Below are 5892 nucleotides of genomic sequence, written 5' to 3' on the forward strand. Positions count from 1 at the left end.
CCACCCAACCCCATTTGCCTTGCAAAAACCTTAAAAAAAAAAAAGGTAGGGTATCTAGTAAGCTAATCCAATTGTCAAGTTAAAAGCACAGCCTAGTGCACACAGATGCTAGCAAAACAGTGCTTAATATGGCCAGTTCTCATCTTAGCTGCAATAATACATTTTCCCAAGAAATAATTTTTCTGTTAGTTAATATTGCTGTCCTGTCATACAAATTATTCCTTAATTAGTGGTTAAGCCTACAGGGTAAAGGCAACTACATTTATATGGTGCTTGAAGGTTTGCAAAGCACTTTATATGTTCTATGAAGTAGGTTTATTATTCTCATTTTAGATGTGAAGAGACTGAGGCTGAGGTTAAATGACTTACCAAGGGTCACAGAGCTAGTATCTGAGCAAAGATTTTGATGCCAGTCCCAGTGTTTTATCCACTGTATCACGTACCTGCCCTCTTACATTTATGGAACAATCTGATGATAATTTCAGTATGTTGGAACTATAGAATTACTCCTAAGGGCCTGATGTATTTGTACCCAATACACCAAAAGTTATCCCATCTCAATAATGTAAACTTGCTATTTTTGTAAAGTTAAAATGTTACTATTTGAGATTTGGTTTCCATAATCACACTAAGAGGAATGTTACTGTTTATTCTTGTTATTAATCAGATACAATTATAACAAAGCTAAAGCTCCAGTCTTTTAAACTCTTAATATCTATAGATGTAGGAGATTAAAAATAACATTTCAGGGAAATCTTAACACCTGAAATAGTTAACCATCCATTTATACATTTTATATTTGGAAATGTTCATATTGATGCAGAGAAATTGGATTTTAGAGACACAAGATATCCATTTATTATAAAACAAGAGACCTGGAAATTATTTACATGATGAAACAAAGATTTCAGAACTTCAGTGGAATGGGCAACTTTCAGATGCCACTTCATTAGTGATTCCAGTCCACATATTTCCCCAGAATGTCACTATCTCTAAATAAGAACTAGTCCTTGTCCTCTATAACTACTTTGGTGCCACCATATTCTGGAAGAACTTTGTCTCCAACTTTCACACTAACTGGCTGAATCTCTCCACTCTTTCCTTTGGATCCTGATCCAACAGCCACTACTGTGGCTTGTAATACTTTTCCTTGAGACTTCTCTGGAAGCATGATACCTTCCTTGGTAACAGTCTGAGCAGCACTCCTTTCCACCAAAACTGGGTCAAGGAGAGGAAGAAACTTTCTAAAAGTCTGCCCTGCCATGACTCCTACTGTGGCCCGAAGCTTGCTGTCCAGCTCAGTCCAGAAAATTCTAGATTTTTTTTTAAATTCCTTTATAGGATTACAAGATTTTCTTTATACTTCAGTTAGTAACCTTAAGAATTTTATAAACCACTATGTGGCCTTGGGCAAGCCACTTAACCCCATTGCCTTGCAAAAACTAAAATGATGATGATGATGATGATGATGATAATAATAATAATAATAATTTTATAAACCATAACTAAAATAATTTTAACTTTCTTTTGCATAGAAATATAGATAATAGAATAGTTTCCAAGTAATGATTGTTCCTTTTAGAAGGGGAAATTGGTACACATTTCTGCAACCGAAAAGAAAACTATGACATGATTATTACACAAATAGTAAGAAAAAGTCAGTTATGACCCCGCATGTAAAGTGTGCATATAGTTATTTTAGTTATAATTTCTTAATTTAGGTTGTCTTTTTCCTTTTCCCTTCAGGATTAAATTAAAGCAAATCTGGACTTAATGTATGTATATATATATATATAGTGAACTATAGCTCACACTGTCTTTTTGGTCTAGGAAAATTGCTTTCCTGCTAACTTCCTACATATTTTTATCCTGAATTTTTTCTGCTAGATTAAAGCTAAATCACTACAGCTTTCATTAAAAATCTCTAGCATGGAGCTAGGTCCTGAAATTGTGAAAATCATAATCTGCTAATTGCTTATTAATTTTAAATCAGTCTTTTTAAATAATTAAATCCCAAACCCAAACAAATAAAAGGAATAATTCATTATTTTAGAACTTTCATTTCATTTAGATTGGGTCTAGAAATGAATTTAGTTGCCCTTGGATCTTATTTTCCCTGAATGTTATGAAATAGAACCTTAAGTTAATAATTTGACATTTTAAGTTATATATGTATATATTTTTTTATTTTTCTCAAAGGTTTTATTAGACATAGGCCCCTTCTTGTTTCCAATACCTGGCCCCTACATAAGGGGGGAAAAGAGATTAAGAGGGGACATGAGGCAAGGGCCACTACCCAGAAAGGGCAGAAGCCTCCTTCACCATATTAATGTTTGCCACCAGAGTAAAGGTAACAGCAATATTGCTTGTCTAGTTGTTCTTAGAGAAATATTCCTTGCTGTCTTCCATATTGGGCTTGATAGTATCTTCTCCAGGCTTCCAGCCTGCTGGGCATACTTCTCCATGCTCATCTGTGAACTGGAAAGCTTGTACTAGTCGCAAAGCCTCATCCACTGAGCATCCCACAGGCAGGTCATTGACAGGGATTTGGCGGACAAAGCCCTTAGCATCAATGATAAAGAGGCCCCTGCAGGCAATGCCTTCATCCTTCTTCAACACCCCATAATCTCAAGCAAGGTTTCTGGTTACATCTGCCAGCAGAAGGATTTTCATAACTCTTTTTTTTTCCCAGGTTTTTGCAAGGCAAACGGGGTTAAGTGGCTTGCCCAAGGACACACAGCTAGGTAATTATTAAGTGTCTGAGACCAGATTTGAACGCAGGTACTCCTGACTCCAGGGCCAGTGCTTTATCCACTGCACCACCTAGCCGCCCCTTAGCAGAGGGATTTTCAAAGGACCCAGGCCACCCTCTTTTCAAGGGATATTGATCCAGGCCAGATGAGAGAACTGGGAATCCACAGACACACCAAGGACTTTACAGCCAAGCTGATGGAAATCAGAGACCCTATCACTGAAGACAATGATCTCTGTAGGGCATACAAAGGTGAAGTCCAGTGGGTAGAAAAATATGACCAGATACTTTCCTTTATAATGCGACAGCTTCACCTCCTTGAAAGCCCCATCAACCACAGCAGTGGCATGGAAGTCAGGGGCCAGTTTCCCAATGTGAGCATTTCCAGAGGACATGACTGCAGGAGGGCAGGCTCCAAGCCTAGGGACAGGCCGTATGTGCTCCCAGCCCGCAACAGCAGCAGTTGGAAGCTTTTCAGGATGTATATGTATATTTTTAAAACACTTACTATCAGAATAGGATTTTCAACTTCCTTTATTCTGAAACCAAAAGTTTGATAAATTCCCTGAGAGCTCCCCAAACCAGCTCACCTTTATGATGCTAGGATTCAATCTGCTCCAAACATGAGCACAATCCTAAACCATTTCAAATCTTGGTTCCACACTCCAGAAAGATTTGATTACTTATATTTGATTTACAGTTCTAATATATATACTTATATACAGACACACACACACATACACACACACACATATATATGTATGTTCTATGTTACCTTAAAAATAAAATTGTAGTCAAATTCTGATAAATAATACACAAAAGTAGCAACATAATGTTTTCAAGTTATTTCCTATATTGTATGGTGATGACCAAGATATTTTCCAAGATACAATTTTAAAGTGAATATAAGATTCATATATAATTTCACATTTCTAGAATATGTCTTTCAATTCAACAGGACATTTTACATTAATTTAACCTGTATAATATTTAAAATATCCAATTAAAGGGGGCAGCTAGGTGGCGCAGTGGATAAAGCACCGGCCCTGGAGTCAGGAATACCTGGGTTCAAATCCGGACTCAGACACTTAATAATTACCTAGCCGTGTGGCCTTGGGCAAGCCACTTAACCCCATTTGCCTTGCAAAAAAAAAAACCTAAAAAAAATAAAATAAAAAAATCCAATTAAAAATCCAAATACCTTTAATATTTTTTGTCTCAATTTCTTGAAACAAATAGTAGCTGGTCTGAGATATCTTTTTTTTAACTTTACAGAGATAGAGGTGAGGTATCTAGGAGAAAAATCTCCAATATGAATGAGATAGGATAAAGAGAGACAGAGAGACCAGATAGATAGAAAGATAGACAGATTCATCTAACCTTTCTGGAGAGCAATTTGAAATTATGCCCAAAAGGCAACAAAAATGTACATACCATTTGATCTAGTGATACCACTACTGGGTCTGTACCCTGAAGAGATTATGAAAAAGGGTAAAAAAAAATCACCTATACAAAAATGTTCATAGCAGCTCTATTTGTGGTGGCAAAGAAATGGAAACTGAGGGAATGTCCATCAATTGGGGAATGGCTAAACAAACTGTGATATATGTATATGTTGTTCTAGTAGAAACCAGGAGGTATGGGAATTCAGAAAAACCTGGAAGGATTTGCATGAACTGATGCTGAGCGAGATGAGCAGAACCAGAAGAACATTGTACACTCTAACAGCAACATGGGAGTGATGATCAGCCTTATTGGACTTGCTCATAACCAACAGGGCAACAATCAGGCACAATTTTAGGTTATCTGCAATGGAGAATACCATCTATATCCTGAGAAAGAATTGCAGAGTTTGAACAAAGACCAAAGACTACCTTTAATTTAAAAAAAAAATGCTATCTTACTATATAATTCTGCTATATCTCATACTTTGTTTCTTCCTTAAGGATATGATTTCTTTCTCATCACATTCAACTTAGCTCAATGCATGCTATGGGAAGGAAGTAAAGACTAACAGTCTTCTCTCACAGAAGCAAGATTGGGTGGGGAATTGTAAAATTCAAAATAAATAAAACCTTTCTAAAATTAAAAAAAAAAGAAAGACAGACAAGAGACAGATATAGAGAGAAGAGAGACAGAGACAGAGACAAGAGAGAGCAGCACAGATGGACTTCTAGAGTAAGGTGTAAGAAATTAATGGACCATGAGCATTTGACCCAAACTCAGAGCTTAGAAATAGGAAAAACAGACTTTCTCACCTGAAACTACAATTTCTAGTTTAAAAATTTTCCAAATGGGGTAGCTAGGTGGCACAGTGGATAGAGCACCAGCTGTAGAGTCAGGAGAAACAAAGTTCAAATCTGGCAGCAGACACTTAATAATTGCCTAGCTGTGTGACTTTGGTCAAGTCACTTAACCCCATTGCCTAAAATAAATAAAATTAAAAAAAAATTTTTCCGGGGCATGCCAAAATTTCAATTTTGAGAAAAGAATTCTCTTGCAGGGGAGGTAATAGATTTAGCCAATCAGGACAGAGAAAATGCAATAGCCAACTAATAGAATCAATCAAACACAGAGGAAACAAACAAAAACCAATAAACAGGTAGAAACAGATTTTTAAGGGAGCAAAGAGAAAAAAAATCATTTAAAAATATTTCACCCTTAGGGGTGGCTAGGTGACACAGTGGATAGAGCACCAATCCTGGAGTCAGGAGTACCTGAGTTCAAATCTGACCTCAGACACTTAATAATTACCTAGCTATGTGGCCTTGGGCAAGCCACTTAACCCCATTGCCTTGCAAAAACCTAAAAAAAAAATCACCCTTTACCAGCCACCAGTATCTCCAAGGGAAAAAAATGCAGGGTTTCTTGGAGCCTCCCTGTGGGGGCTCCACCCCTCTTTTTTATACAAATTAAAGACATTGTTGAATGCCCTCATTCTAAACTCTAGTACCAGTTAATAGCAAAAATTCCAATATTTTGAAGAACAACAAAGAAACACGGCTACCTGAATCCACATACACATGCAGAGCAAGGTTAGCAGTAACCAAAAAGACACAGACCACAAAACGGGAACTACTGCTTTGCTCTCACCTGAGAGGGCCCCCAAAGATACACAATTGGAGTGTACCCAAATAAAT

General features: G+C 36.9%; 2 pseudogenes; both read right to left on the bottom strand.

The window, feature by feature from the left end:
• Positions 1–785: 785 nt before the first annotated feature.
• Positions 786–1420, bottom strand: LOC141511525 (10 kDa heat shock protein, mitochondrial pseudogene; annotated as a pseudogene).
• Positions 1421–2210: 790 nt separating this feature from the next.
• On the bottom strand, positions 2211–3147 carry LOC141511526 (peroxiredoxin-2-like; annotated as a pseudogene).
• Positions 3148–5892: the final 2745 nt, after the last annotated feature.

This window comes from Macrotis lagotis, chromosome 2 (assembly GCF_037893015.1).
Source record: "Macrotis lagotis isolate mMagLag1 chromosome 2, bilby.v1.9.chrom.fasta, whole genome shotgun sequence".
NCBI classification, from domain to species: domain Eukaryota; kingdom Metazoa; phylum Chordata; class Mammalia; order Peramelemorphia; family Peramelidae; genus Macrotis; species Macrotis lagotis.